This window comes from Pleurodeles waltl, chromosome 2_1 (assembly GCF_031143425.1).
Source record: "Pleurodeles waltl isolate 20211129_DDA chromosome 2_1, aPleWal1.hap1.20221129, whole genome shotgun sequence".
Lineage (NCBI taxonomy): Eukaryota > Metazoa > Chordata > Amphibia > Caudata > Salamandridae > Pleurodeles > Pleurodeles waltl.
Window position 1 is genome coordinate 262,746,678 of NC_090438.1, and position 16,564 is coordinate 262,763,241.

The 16,564-nt window shown below is 41.0% G+C and overlaps 1 protein-coding gene across 5 annotated transcripts in view; it reads left to right on the top strand.

Annotated features, from left to right (window-relative positions):
• The window catches only part of FGF13 (fibroblast growth factor 13), a 1,071,467-nt gene that overhangs the window by 606,660 nt on the left and 448,243 nt on the right, over positions 1-16,564 (top strand). The gene's annotated exons all lie outside the window — the stretch shown is intronic.

Here is a 16,564-nt window from a genome sequence, read left to right on the forward strand (position 1 = left end):
AACTAACAAGAAAAAGTTTCTGAACTCTAAATTTTAGGTTAATTCTCCTCTTTGAGAATCAGGTAATTTTCCATAAAACTTTCCTGTGATGATAATAAGGGGAAGGCCATGTGTGTTCATGTAGAATCCCTATAGGTATTACAGATACACCCTGTTCAAATCAAGTAGGTGCTGCCAAATGCCAAAGTTAAGTGACAAATCCTTGGCTTGACTTTCCGATGACTCTCAGTTAGTCATCTGTAAGATACTGGCTGTGATTACAGTGTAACTGCAGTCCTCATTACAGAAAACACAATCAATAGCATTTACTGTATGCCACATAACCAACTTCCTCAGGATGAGGTCTGTGCTCTCAATATACATTCAGGCACTTAAGCTGAAGTGTTTTAGTATTAGATGGAGTCCCTTTCTGACCATGAAATACATTTTACTTCATATTTTCCAGGGTAATTTTTTGTTTAGTGACCGTACGTTCTCAGGGTGATTACATACCTGTGTCGGTGATGTCTAATTTCAGCATCACTGGACAATAATCCTAGCAGAATATTAACATTGTTGGGGTGGTATTTCACCACTAGATGTACTTTACATGCAGTGAGGCGTATACTTTTAATATACTTAAGCTCACTCTTTGAAACGTTGTTGCATTGCACAGTTTTCTTTTGTAAGTCTTATTTCAGGAGTCAGAATAGGACAGGGAACATGACAATAGATTGCGGAATGAAATAATATGACACTGAGCATATATAAATAAACATATGGGTATGCTGTATGCACACTATGATGAAAATGTTTTACGAAAATGTAGTTTCCAAACCTCCACTCTTCGCCCTTGCATTAACGGTAACACAGCTGCATTTAAAGGGCTGGTGTGAGCGCCTGTTAGTGTTGCATTTGAAGCTTGCCCACTGGACCTTATTGTTACTGAGATGAGTTCTACTTTTATCTCAGCAGACGTGGATGAGCTATTTCTAGACACAGGGTCAAGTCCTCTGCTTCCTTCTCTCCTTTACCTATAATACAATGCAGTCTACGAGGAAAGATGTATTCTCTTTTTCCACTATTACTTTACACATTCGAAAAGTGGGGTACATTGATACTTGCTATTTTGTGCGAACAAATTCTTTATTGCGAAAAAATGTTCTCTTTCCTTCATACACAAAACATTTCCGGTGTGGTTTGGTTACCATTTCAAAGTAAAAGGTTGACAAGAGAAAGGGTTTTACATATTAAATTCCTTTGCTCATTAACTGTTCATAAACTGATGATGTCATAAAGACAAATAGGTTAATAATGGAATAGAGGATCCTCCATAATCGCAGTTGCAAAGATACCGGCAAACTTGTGGTTCTCTCACCCTATTTAAAAATATTTGGTTATCTGATGGTAGTGCTTCAGCTGGCTTCTCCGAGATGAAGGCCTTTCTTTCAGGCTCATCAAGCCATAGTGTTACTTATCCTACCATATTTGGGGTTGGACAGCAATCACTATATTTCTGTGCCAAGGGTCACCATCTGTGGCATGGTTGTTTCATGAAGGGAGCTGAGGTGTTACAAAGGCCCCCACAGCCCCTGCGGTGCCGGCGAGGGTGAGCTCCAGGGGGCCCCCTCAGCACAGCACCTGACCTGAGTGAGTCCGGAGAGGACCACCCTCTTTGTTCTGGGCGAAATCTCCCTCATTCAGACAGATTTAGCCGTAACAACAGTTACAGTATTGTTGCCTGAAGTGAGGAGGATATTAAGAGATTAGCATTCAAAATATGCAAAAAGCACCGGCTTTCTGCGAACAGTAAGGGCTGAAATGTCCATTTGTCTAACAAAACGAAGGGTCATGAAGAGGCATACTCCTCAAATTCCTCAAAACAGCCAGCCACGTCCTTTTGAGAGGAATATTCCTCAACTTACTGAAAACAGACTATTTCTTCTCCTCCAAAAAGCACCTCACTGCCACAATCAAGCTGTCATCCCATTACCTCATTACACTATTTGGGCAAATGTTTGTAACACCGATTAGCACTTGGACTGCAATACCAGCTTCACCAAGACCACTCCCTGCACATGTACTCACAGGGATGCATGCCAGATTCAGCACACAAGTAGCGTTTATCCTTTCAGTTGATTACCTACTTTTCTTCACTGTCAAATGCATATTCGCCTCACTTCGCTGCAGGACGTTCAGTTGCTTTTTATACCATCAGCAGCTATGAGCGCCTGTCTACTCTCTCTCTGACCTCGGGCGCACCGCCCAGACTGACCAGAAGGGGTTCTAACTAGCCTGCCAGAGCTTCCTTCATAAGCTTGTCCAAGCAGAAGATCCTTTGACCTTGTTCACTTGTAAAGTCCCCACAAACCTTCTATTCAGTTCTTTCTCTGAGTCCATGGGCGCTCTGCTGACATCCCACTTCATATATATTTTGTTGATACACAACTCACCTTTTTTGCATCAACAGTAGATATCATTCTTCTTAAATTCTGAGTTATCCTCATCCAATTCCGTGTGTCTACTATGTACGTTAAATCCAATACAATATTTTGTTTGTTTAGTGGGGGGATCTTTATAAGAAGCAACTTTGATCTTGTTTGTTGAATGCTGTGTGCTGAGTCCATTAGAGTTTACATTATCTGTCACCTTACTGTAATGGCCCACTAGCTTGAGTAGTAAAGGGGTTTGATATCAGTTTAGTGTTTCACAGAAACGCTATTGTGCTCTTTCATATTGACAGTGAGTATGACCAATTAATGGCATGTGAGTTCACACTGCCCATCTGAAAGCTATCTGCCACACTGCCAGCCACCTCATGACTGCCTGCAGAGAACGTAAACTCGTCACTCCAATGCTTACAGATTTACTTTGGCTCTCCCTGCTGCTTGTAAATGTAAAATCGTCTGCATCATCTACCAATTAAACAGCAGCAAAACATAGTCTTGCAAACATATCAAGCTTAGGTCAGTGAGCAACATACATGGCCCAGTTCACAAATAACATTCTAGCCATAAATGTACATTTCTTTCAAGTAATACTGCTTTAATGCATGCCTGCCAGGTGGTCACAAAACTATTCCTTGCATACATGGCTTTACTACTGCATTTATTTCTGCACACATGGCGAATAACTTTGCAGCATTAAATCCCATACAGGGTTGGGTAATGGATGTTACAAAGAATGGTTAGACTTGTAGGTTTGTGCATGCCTGCAAGCATGTAAGTTTGTGGAGGTTCGCCAACCAAACTCTGACCCTTTTTCAGTCCAGAAACTGATGGACAGTTACTCCAGCCAATACTGAAGTAACTTCTTTTCCAAGACAGCAAAGAGAACTGATTCCTATCCCCCACCTCCTTATCTGCTAGGATGTAGGGTAAGGGCCCTTTTCATATGAAAACGCTGTTCCATGTAGTGAAAAAAAGAGTTATGTGTTTGTACAGAATGCGTGTACCCTATTTAGATGTTTACACGGAGGAATAGAAGCCCATGTCAGATGCCACATGATATTCCCAATAGTAGATCTGTAAACTGACTCCAACTGCTGCTATCCACACATACTACTAGGAATGCTTGTGAATTCCCAAAACTAATATATCTGCACCTGCATTTCTTCTGGCATAGCTTTCTTCCGTTTTCATCAATAGGGCCCACAACCTCAACATCAAGAAAGATAGTAAGGACAGGAATAGAAAGCAGGCATATTCCTGTTATTCACCCAAATTCTGATATGACTTGCCACAAAACTATCCTCATCCTTCCTCTAGTACACAGACATTTTAAAACATTAATTTCTTGGTACATTTCCCTGTCCTCACCACCTGTTAAGGGTTCCCCTGAATAGAGCCCACTTACACTTACATGAGCAACCTGATTCTCCAATCTATGAGCAGCTAAAACAGAAAACAGAATGTGAATCCAATAAGAGAGTAACTGTAGGAAACACATGCGCTCTGCATGTCTCACCAGATTTATCACCTTTTTCTGGTCCCTGTTGTTGCTAACCAGGTGTAAAGTGCCTGTGTAACATTGTTAAATTGGCTTATTCCTGATTGGTACATGTAACTTGCTTGTAAGTCCCTAGTATATGATGTAAATGCCACTTATGGACAGCAGCACCTTTTCCAGGGTCCATCACACTGCCAATGCAGATATGGCCACACCGCCACCCAGTATAGCCTGACTGCTGCAATGTATTGCCAATGTCACTGTGGCAGGTCTAGCTGTCCAACATAGAAAATCAGATTACAATTAAAATATTAATAATGTATCTAGGGAATGGGGCCAGCTAGAAAAATCTTTTTTAAAAAACCTTTGTTTAATGTTTATTAACAATTCAACCCACCGCTGAAGTCGGATGTTCACGAAATATTAAGGAAAAATAACTTTTAAAAAGCTAGTCTGTGCTCATCCCAGGAAGGTGTGAAAGAGGTGCAAAATTCCTCTCAGGATCATAGTATAGGCTGACCTGAATAGGCAGAGGTAACTCCTTTGAGTTCAAGAGAATATGCAGGATAGGTGTTTTGGGCATTTTGTTGACATCACACTGTCACATTCTGCCTGACATTATTGAGCCACATGTAACTCTTCGGTGCACTGGGAAAGGAGAGTACACAATACCATTTCAATTCTTGTGTACACCCTGTCTGGTTGATGAAAGACCCTGCTTTTTCTTACCAGACATCTGACTCTGGGTATGTTGTGTGTACAGTACCTGCGTCAAACTGGATTTTATTGTTAGTTGTGATAGGACACTAATGATTACCATAGTGCACTCCCTTACACACCCACAGTCCATAGAGCTCAAACTTAGTGTGACCAAAGACTTTCGTCATGTTGAAAATGCCCTGACACTTGACATTTTGGGACTAGAAAATGGGTAGGTTTGCCCCAGGGAAAATGTTCCTTATTTATTAGGGAGTGCCCAGAGATCACACCAGTCATTAGCTAGTGCTCAGCTAAATGTGACAGCCCAAAGCACCCCATGTAAACACTTTTTGAAACCTGTGGAAGAACGGAAGAGGACTGGACCTTCATCTGTGACCTGCAAAGAGGTCTGAAGCATTGGACCTGGTCCCTTTGTACCCTGGACAAAGAAGTGGACACCAAAGGTTAGTTGGCTGGCCTCCTGTGTGGCTACCGGAAAAAAAAAACTGCATGAGGCCTTTTCCCTTGGATCCCTGAGAGTCTCTAGGTGCCCCCTCTGAGGTTCTGTGGACTTATAAATGCAAACCTGTAATTGCTTGGACAGTAGGGAAAAGCTTAGAAACATTTGAAAATGTTAACTCCAGAGCCAAGAGGGCCTATCACGAGAAGTACCTGACAAGGACTTCCACAGCAGCATATTGAGTTACAGATGCATCCACCTGAAAGGTTCCAGCAACTCTGAAAATATGACAAAGTCCCTTTCAGGTTTGGGGCTTCAAACCTTTTTCAAGTAAAAACCTCAAAAGCTGCAGAGCCTCAGTGGGATTTAGCTGTGGCATGTAGCCACTCAGCAGTTCTATGTCAGCATCTCACATTTTAGATTTTCTGTGCTAGAAGACAGATTTTTTTTTTTATAATACTGAAAAAGTCCCTTTTTGGATTAGTACTTTAAAACTTTATTGAAATTTTGGGCTTCTATGCTTTGACTGGGACCAATCCACTTGTATCAACCTGGGGACTCCATCCCGGTCAGCTATAAATCGCACCGAAGTAGAGATCTACCACAACCATTGACTACTATTGGCACTTTGTAATTTTTGATGCTATTTTCACTTAAGTCTTTAAAAATTAATATTTCCGTATCGCTCTTCTGGATTTTTGTAATTTGGTGTAAATATTTTATTCAATTATTCTCTATTTTTCTAATTCGGTTTGGGATTTTTTTCCTATTGGTTGTTTTGATTTTATGACTGTTTTTATATTGCATAAATACTATATGCATTGCCCTTATTTAAGCCTATGTGCTTTGTCCAGAGCTACCACGGAGTTGAGTTCAGGTTAATTTAGTGACTCTTGTCAGGTTAGGGGCAGTCACCCACCATAAATATTAATCCAATTTCTTATAGTAACAATGGGAACATTGTCCTGCCCTTTGTCTCTTTACAAAGGTATTGTAGTTAGAAGAATTTGTATTGATTGTTTACTTAAATCATTTCAATATGCATTAAAACCCATTCAAAACATCATTAAAATATATTATATTCTACTGTATTATAGTCAATGAATGAATAACAAATCAAAAAATGATAGCAACATTATGTGATCTGCAGTCTCTCCGGTTGTGTACAGTGTTGCTCTTTGGAGCCAGTTTTCAGCTAAATAAATACCCTAAATTAAAAATAAAATAAATGAGGATAATGAATGGAGTAAGTTTGATCATCTCGCTTCAGGGTGAATAACCGTCTAGTCATTATGCTGTAGAATCTTATTTGAGGACCACCTTGTCTAGATTGCAAAAATTATTTTTTAGAATGGAGTAAAATCATTTACCATTGTGATGAAGTGTATGTATGTATGTATGTATGTATGTATGTGTTATTTCTACAGCACAAGCCTAGCCAAAAAGAAGCAACGTGCCATCTAAAGTGATGCAACTTCCAATTTTTCCTAAACTGGAGTATCATTTGGGCAATCCCAATTGATATGGGGATGCTGTTTAGGGTTCTGGGTGCATACATGGAAAAGGCCTGCTGCCTGTTTTTTTCTTACTATCATGCCTTTGTCTGCAGTTTGGTGGTGTCTTTGCTCCATATGTGTTGAGGACCTCCATAGATGGTGAGAGTATCAGCAAGATAAGTTTGGTTGCTGGTCATTATGTCTTTGTAAATGATGCAGATGGTTGTGAAGATGGTGAATGCCAGTACTTGGGGCCATTAGAGTTCCATCACAATGGGAGAGATATATTTTATCAGGTCCTAGATGAGACGTGCTCCACATGTAGGATTGTCATGAGGGTTGCTAGTGTGGTGTCTTTGAGGCCATGGATCTGGGTAAAAATGGTAAGCATTTCAGGTTTGGTGCAGTATCTTAACTTAGCAAAACATGACTACACAATAGTATTGTTTTTCAAGGAAGAGTTCAGAGTCATAGTAAGAATTTCATAACTGCATTTGGAGTTTTGAAGGATAACTCTCCTCAGGTGAGAAAAACGTTTACTCTAGCCAGTATCCTGCAGCCAAACATTATGCAAAATGTTGCTTCATTAGAAATGGAAACAGTTTTGCACATTTCTCATTGGGCGAAATTCGGGATTACTCAAGATTACTGTGGCATAACAAAACATTTTTTTGGGTGACTTTTTTATTGATTTCTTTTAAACCTTTTAAGAGGTTGTTGGGTATTATCTGGAATATTTTAATATATTCCTGTTGTCTGTTAGCACCGGTGTCCTTTCTATTCCTTTTCATTTCCCTCCTCCCTCTGGGCTGCCATTGTTGGGCCATTTTTGGCCGCCATTTTGGTTGCCACTCAAGTTGTTTCGACTCTTGGGGCCAGGCCGGGTGTCCCGCATGGTTTATTTAAACAAGGGTGGCCGTCGGCCGCCGAAGGTGCGCCAAAGGCAAGCCCGTCTGCGCCCGTCCATGCCCTGATGCGCCCAGAGCCCATGGATGCTGCCCCTCTCTCTACTAATAGGCTAACATACTCCTCCTCACATTTGCAGGCACTCAGAGGCACCCGACTATGTCCCACTTCTGTAAGCACTCTCCATCCTTATGCTCGCTCCTCTTGCCTTAGCTGCTCCTGGACGCCCACTGCTGTCTTATCTTCTGATATCCCTTCTTACCAACTGGGTAAAATGTTGCTGCTTAATTGCTGCTCTTTACCGGCTCATTCTTTACATATTTACACTCTCTTAGAAGATTTCTCGCCGGACGCCCTACTTCTGACAGAAACGTGGCTAAGTGAAGAATCTTCGGCTGACATTTGTAAATCTCTTCCTTCCACCTACTCTATAGTACATTTAGATAGACCCCTGATGAGAGGTGGTGGCATAGCCATTATCTACAAAAATACTATCAAGTGTGTCACTTCGCCACTCGATATTCCAGATTGTGAAAGTATGACCTTCTCTTTATATTTGTCATCTACCTTTACCTTCTCTGGGATTCTTCTCTATCGGCCTCCAGACCCCTATGCTAGCTTCTTAGAAGCTATACCTGATGTTGCGGCTAGCCTTATTAGCAAGACTAATAATCTAACCATCCTTGGGGATTTTAATATTCACCTTGATAATTTAGACTGTCCTTCGGCGAAATCGCTGTTAGCCTCTCTCAAAGCTCTAGATTTAGCTCAACATGCTATTGGTCCCACCCATCTCAAGGGCCATACCTTGGACCATATATTTAGTAAAACTTATGATCTCACTACTTCATCTCCTCTGCCTTTACTCTGGACAGATCATGTTCTCTTATCATTCTCCTTCCCCTATGATGCCTCTAGAGATCCACAACCCAGATTTATAATCTCGGGGCGCATTTGGTCGTAGTTGGTTCCCACTGTATGGCATAATGCACTTCGTGCCTCTGCTACGATTAATGCCTACTCCTCTTTGAATGCTGCAGACTTATTTGGTAGCTGGATTTCTACTTCTTTGGATTCTGTTCTGCCTATTAAATCTAGAATGAAAAAACCTTCTCATAAGTCCAACTCATGGTTTTCCCCCTCTCTACTAGAACTGAGAAAGAACTGCAAAAAGCTGGAGAGATTCTGGAGAAAGAACTATAGCTTCTCTGCCAAAGAAGCCTGTAGGCAAGTTATTAGATTTTATCAACAAAATATTAAAGCAGCTCAATCTACCTATTATAGCACTAAACAAGAAATTTTTTCCAACTCCCAGAAATAAATCTTTCAGATTTTCAAAGAACTTACCATAACACCCATGCCCTCCTCTCTGATAAAGGCTTCCACTAAACATAGTAATTTATTAGCAGCTCACTTCCAGGACAAGATTATTAGGATATATTCTGGGTTTCCACTCTCTCCTTCTCAGGAACCTTTAGATGATCAAGTCACTGATCCCTCTCTTATAGGGACTTCGTTAACTACTTTCTCACTCCTTAGAGATGATTTGACACTTAAACTACTCTCTAACATTAAATCTGGCTCTCCTCTGGATCCTTCCATTCTTTTGAGGGCCGCAGACATTATTGTCTCACCGCTCACTAAACTACTTAACAACTCCCTATCCTCAGGTATTCTTCCTCAATCTCTCAAGCACGCTATTATTAAACCCCTCTTGAAAAAGCCAAAGCTCGATCCCTCCTCTCTGGAAAACTATAGACCTATTGCTCTTTTTCCCATCTTAGCCAAGATCTTAGAGAAACATGCAAATATGCAACTGACCAGCTATCTTGAGAGCCACAAGCTCTTATATCCCACCCAAATGGGCTTTAGAGCTCAACATAGTACTGAGTCGGCTCTCCTCACAGTGACCGAGTCTGCCCGTCAACTTTTGGATCAAGGGGGTCACATGGCTATCATCCTACTGGATCTCAGTGCAGCATTCGATACTGTAGATTATAGTCTTCTTTGTGGCAGACTCTCCAAGATAGGGATAGGAGGCACTGCTCTTTATTGGTTCTCCTCCTTCCTTATAGGAAGATCCTTTCAAGTTTTTGATTGTTCCTTCCTGTCTGACATTGTCCCTCTGACCTGTGGAGTCCCCCAGGGCTCCTCCCTGAGCCCCACTCTTTTTAATATTTATTTGTCATCTTTGGCCAAAGTGGTTACTCCCCATAATCTTTCAATGGTTACCTATGCTGATGACACCCAGCTAGTGGTATCCCTTTCTAGCACGGGGGACTCTCCCTCTACTAATCTTTCCTGTTGTATGAAGGATATTGGTAACTGGATGATCCAATCCAAACTTAAATTCAATGACGGTAAATCTGAGGTATTGATTGTAGGCAACGGTCCTCCTGCTGCTCCTCTGGCATTGCACTCGGAGGCCTTTAAAAGTCTGCCTCCCCCAAAGGCGCAGGTTAAAAGCCTAGGTTTCTGGCTTCACTCACGTTTGACCATAGAACTTCAGGCTAAAAAAACTTCCTCCATGTGCTTCGGTTTCATAAGAGCCCTTAAAAAGATTGTTTATCTTCTACCTTTTATGGCCAAAAGAATCCTCATCCAAGCCTTGATTCTTTCCCACCTTGACTATGGGAACTCTCTGTATCTCAGCTCTCCTGAGTACATGATAAAGAAGCTGCAAATCGTGCAGAATGCGGCAGCCAGACTTCTTACTAATTCTCCCAGGCACCTATCTGCTAAGCCGGCCCTTGCAGCACTTCATTGGCTGCCCATTAAGCAGCGTATTCATTTTAAAGCCATGTGCATTACTCACAGAGCTTTACATAATAAGGGTCCGCTTTTCTTTAGAAAACGGATCTTTATTTATGTCCCCTCTAGAAGTCTGAGATCATCCTCTACTCAGCAGATCTATATACCACGTTTCAAGAGGTCATGGGGAGGCAACTCTTTCTCCATCAAGGCTGCTCGTCTTTGGAACGCCCTGCCCTCTGAACTTCTTTATGAACCCTCAGAGCGTCTTTTTAGGAAGAAGTTGAAAACTATCCTTTTCTGCAGTTAACTTTTCTTTTTCTTTGAGCTTTTCCCAGGAGTAGTCACATACCTTTAGCACTGGGATGCCCTAGGGTAGCTACATGCTTTACAAACCCATAAAACTAAACTATTCTCACAGCCCTAACCAGGAGCTCTTAGTCCAGATATTTTCCCTGTGAATATTAATGGAGACTTCTGGCTCAGTGTGCGTTTATCTTACATTTATATGGTGCAGAGATGGATATAAATGAAGATTGCAGGGCAAGGGGGTGACATAATGAACACGTACCTTGTGCTAGTGTTCTGTAGGGGATCTCACAGACAATTATGGGACAAACCAAAGAAACCCAAAGGGAGCTAGAGTAGATACTAAAACATTAGTGCACATAACTAATTCGATGAATCAGCTTAAAACAGGCCCAGCAGAATTAAAATAGAATCAGCAGACACGGAAATACCGTGCAGCATGTCTCAGACAGCTTTGTTTATGCTATCTTCCATTAATGTCGTCTGGAACTCGAATGCCACATATGGCGCATACTCCCAGCACGATTTGTGCTTCAATTAAAATAAATCGCAAAGCAAGAAACAATCCTATTTTCAGAGAAAATGAGGGGACACATATATCTATGGAGGTTAAGAGTCAATCTCTGACTATAGTTGTAGAAATGGTTAATTGTATTACTTAATGACTTCCTTATTCAACTCCATTTTCTTTTGAAATCACCCTTTTTTAAACTGGGTTTAACTAACTCCGTTTATGCTTCATGTTATCATCGAAGTGCATGCAATTATAGTAAACAGATAGATAGACAGACAGACAGACAGACAGACAGACAGACAGACAGACAGACAGACAGATAGATAGATAGATAGATAGATAGATAGATAGATAGATAGATAGATAGATAGATAGATAGATAGATAGATAGATAGATCCTAAATTTTCAACTGTTCTTTTTTTTAAATGATTGCACCGAGGGAAATGTTAGGGAGATTCTCACACAAAATTCTCAAAATAGACTGAAAGAAGTGTGTATTATTGTTCCAAGAATGCTGTCTGTGATATTTAATTTATATTATAACTCTTAAGTTTAGGTAACAGTTATCATATTTTCAAATTATTACGCTTTTAATATGTATATACCGTCCACGTTTAAGTTAGCCCAACATTCAGCTGAACAGAGAAAGCTTGTCAGTGATTGGCCGCAATTACCGCGAGTTGGCGGTACCAAATAAAGGAGTCCCTTTCCAGAAGCCACACAGTTCTTACGTAGTAGATGTGAACAAGAAATGCCCTCAAAAATGGCCCTGGTTGAATTTGAAGCAAAAAAACCAAAACCACATAAACACCTAAAAAGCTCTTTTAGACAAACAGAAGCAAGGAGGAGAAGAAAACTGGTTTACAATAAAGTATGAGGGATAAATAGCGGACTCGGTGCTCCATTGTGGAGAGACTGACTAATCTTCCTCAGAGACTAGGCAACCTAGAAAGCAGAAGCAGAAAAGGCACTGGACCCTTTGCCAAATGTGGTCCCAACATCTTGCAACACTCACTGCTCTCTGTTGGGCTGTGTCATTGGACTGGAAGGGACAGATCATAAGGAACACGACCATCTAGGATTGGGTAATTCCACACACAGAGACTACCCATGCCATCTCGGATGGTGCGTTTCCCTCATAATTTCTATCTTGCAACACCATGCCATGCATCCAGAATGAGCAAGACGGCATTGGCGACCGCAGAGAAGCCATCTAGGTCAAAGTCACCACCTCCCTAACTGCTTCTTCATTAGATCCGTTACAAAATAAGGCAGACACAGAGAGCACCTTCTGGACTTTTAGTGACTTCCATTTAGCTTACTAGCAATGTTTCACCGACAGTGGTCATTTTTTAAGGGCACTGTTATTGGTTGACTCAAAAGCTGTTACTTTCGATTCTTTAAAAATAAAGTATGTTGCTAAGTAATGCAATCATTCGAGGATTATTGAAACTGTTGGGGTTTTCTTTTGCATGCCATGCCTTGGTAGACATACAATTTTCTCAGTGATGTCGCTGTGTAAAATAATTATGGTACTACAGTGATAAATAATGCACTCACCCGACAAAAAACGAAAGGCCCTTCACAAGATTTCTTTCTAATTATAGCACTTTTCTCACATAATAATGTCAAATTGAACAGTTATTGTCATCATGCAATGTTGCAACACATTAATTTGAGCAAAGTCTCCGTATTTGGGAAGTTGAATAATTAGGATGCAAAGCACATTGAATAATTAGGATGCAAAGCACATTGTAACTATATCATTCAGCTGCACATACCTTGAAATTATGTCGCCTAACATGAAGTTCCAGGTTTGTGTCAGCAAAGCAATCCTTCAAATACATCTCTGGACAGAGTACGGGTGATTAAAAAGAAAGACGCTACAGGTAACTGCTTGGATGTTAATTCGGACAAATCCTCGGGGGTAGCAGAAATCTGACTTCTTGTCACACACATCCTTATTATCCTTCTAAAGGGTTAGAGAAAGGGAAGAGAATGGAATAAACAAGGAAACTACATACAAGGCTCTAGAATACACCTATTCACGACAAAGTTAATCTTGCAAAAACTCCAAATATACCTGCTCTTCGAGAGCCTGTGGTCAGTTATGAATTAAAGACTCATAAATACTGAAACATGAAAGTGACACACACTTTCTCGGTGGTGAGCCCTGACACTATAGTACTTCTTTTCTCTCTCTCTTGAAAGGACCTGCGCTCAAAAGCTTCAGATGCGAGTTTAATGTTCTGATCGAGAAGTGAATTAACAATCATAAATTCACGGCTGCCCGGATCACATTGCCTTGTGTTGCATGCAAGGGATACTTCACCCTTGATGAGTCTATGGTGGCCTGATTTCCTAATATCCCTCGACTCTAGTCAGATTGGCTGCCAGTACCTTAAAGGCATGATAGTAATGCGTATTGCCCCTTGAGAGCTTGTCCTCAGGTAAGAAAACCCTAAAAATAATAAAATACACAAAAGTAATAGGGCTTGTGGACCCTGTTGTAGGTCTGTTTATCCACTCCCTTCATGATCACTGACACTGGGGACGAAAGGGTAGTGAGAGACAATCTAAAGGAAAGACTAGAGGTCGCAGCAGATCTTCTTCCCTCAGCTAGCTCTCAAGGACATAGATGGTCTCCTGAAGCCCTGTGAGTGCATATGGGGTGCACATGGATGTAAAAAACACAGTTGTCAAACCGAGTCTCATGTTACGGCTTCACCATGAACCCCTGATGGAAACAGCCTCAGAAAGTGCTGTGTTTCTTGTTAAGAATTTGTTGTTAGCAGCAAGGTTGGAGTTCAGCCTACAAAGGAGTTATAGCCTTTAAAATGCAAGAAAGGTTGTAAGGCTCAGGGGTTTTATAAACCGAATTATAGATCACCTAACTTTGTTAAAAGTATGGTTTTATAGGAACTATATAAATAAGTCAGTGCAATCTGTCTCTGAAAATAACTTGCATGATATTAAAGCATTCACATCGATTTAAAATATATATATATATATATATATTAAAATATGGTCACTACGTGTCGGTATTCAAAAACGATAAGATTTAAATCTAAGGGTACAGCACCCCCTTTCTTCATCACCATGATGTACCTGTGAGGATGGGGTTACTCAAGGTCACACCTTTCACTTTGACCGTGCTCGCATTATACTGGGTGGTGACTTTGCACCTCCACATTTCTACTGCAAGCACACAACTGACAACATGGAAAGTGTTTTCTTTGTATGCATGAGTTTCCACTGTTCAATATAGTGGTGTGAAAAGTTTAAAATATGCACGCTTAATCTTGTGGATTTCTCAGATTTTGCCTCAACCATAGTTCAGGGACTTTCCTGTTTTTCCTGTGCCTAGCGTCAGTAGGCACCAGTAACTCGCAAGCATGTTGCGCCTGGGTGCATAACCGTGAGCTTTTCTCTCAAGTACCCTGAAACCGTGACACACAATGACCCTCAAATATTAACATGTGAATGCGTCCCCATCTTGTATTTTTCGCATGAGCACCTTAAAACCACGTTGAGCTTCAAACTTGTAGTGCATACATTGTATAGCTTTTTGACACACGCAACTCAACACAAATTACACTTGCGTACAAAACAATAATGAAAGTCCTAATTGCCATACGAAAGCCCCACTTACATGGAACTTTGTAATGTTAACATATTTCTCATAGTTTTTGCAATAACTAGTCCAAGTTCGTAAGGGAAAAAATGACAACTTAGTAAACTTTTTTTTAAATAACCAAGTGTTTGCCGCATATCGGCATGAGACCGGACTAATGTACAGTTCTGAATAGGACTTTACACTGTCTATGTATAGCTTTTGTTAAAAGCAAGGATTACAATATTTTGTTATATTTTAACATCTGTAATCGTAATTTTCATGTCAAAGTGCAAACTATTATATTAGCTTAACCATAGTTTAAACAAGCTTTGCAAAGCTAATAAATCAGTTTTATTCATAAGCGAAAGCACTTAAATAGTTAACAAATATGTATGTACAGTTGTATGCACGGATAAATTGTTGAATTCATGAGTCAATGGTTTGAAGAATAAATTGATTGTTGAGTACATTGATAGATAGTCGAGTGATTGAGTTTATACTGTACAAAAAGACCTTCAGAGGGCACAGGGCCTGTTAACCTCACAAGATCCCTTCATGCTAATGGGTCAGGAAACAACTCACATAATGCAAGCATCGTGATTGTTAAGATAGCTGCACAAATACAGAGCTTTGTTAGAGCCATATAGCTCTGAAGTGCTCCTAAAAGTGGAAAACTCCAGTGTATTCTGAGATGTGCACATCATTTGAGTGCTATGATTGCTACACAGCGTGGGAGTGCAATAAGAGCTGTGTACATCTTCAGATATATTAAAATCATGCACCCACCACTCTCATCAGGGGTTCCATTTCATATTAATATCATATTAAATCCATATTCTTCAACTCCTTTACAAAAATTTCTTAGCAGTTATTCAAAGAACCAGCAAACTGCCCCAGCACCTGATCGCAGTGTCTGTGCTGTTGGCCTGTCAACTTGGGAGAGAGTACAACTCCCTCCACTGACCATCTTACACACTGTGGGAGAGGAGGTCTGGCAGTGGCTCAGTTTCCTCTTCTCCTCCTTCATCTGTGACCATCAGCATGGTCATGTCTGCCCTGTCTTGGTTAGGGTTTCAGCCTATTGACATGCAAGACCCTATGCGGGTTCCTGGGGGTGTTACATTCGACCAAGTAGGTAATGTCACCTTTCATCTCTAGGATTGGAGAGGGCCCAGTCCACTTGTCCTGGGAGGCCCCAGGAGCCACATGCACCAATACCACACCAATTGTCCTGGTGTGTACTCAGGCGTAGTAGTTGTTTGGTCATATCAGAGTTTAATGAGCTCTTGGCTGGCCTCCAAGTTTCTGCTTGCTTTGTACATGTACTGTGCCATGCAAGATCTCAGGCCTAGTGCATAGTCTAGCAAATTGTCTTTGGCTTTCTTGAGAGGCTTTTCTGAAAGACTATTTCACCAGACACAATGGGACTCTTACAGGGTTCCCAAAAACATTTCAAAGGGACTGAAGCCAAGCCCTTTTGAGGGAGGATCTCACTGCAACAAACAGTAAACATGTGATGAGAACATCCTGTCTCCTCCTGAGTTTGTCAGAGAAACCACTGATGTTACTCTTAAGGGTCTTAGTGAACCTTTAAACCAGACCATAAGTCTGGGGTTGATATGGGGTGGTGAATTTGTAAGTAACACCACATTCATCCCACATTGCCTTCAGATACCTGGACATAAAATGTGTGCCCCTATCTGAAACAACCTCCTTTGGGAAGCCCACTCTGGTGAACACACCAAATATGGCCCTAGCCACCAAAGGTGAAGTGACTGTTCTGAGGGGTATTGCTTCAGAGTACCATGTGAGATGGTCCACTACCACCAAGATATACCTGTATCTCTCTGAGCCTCAACCTCAGTTCCATTGATTTTAGGCCTCT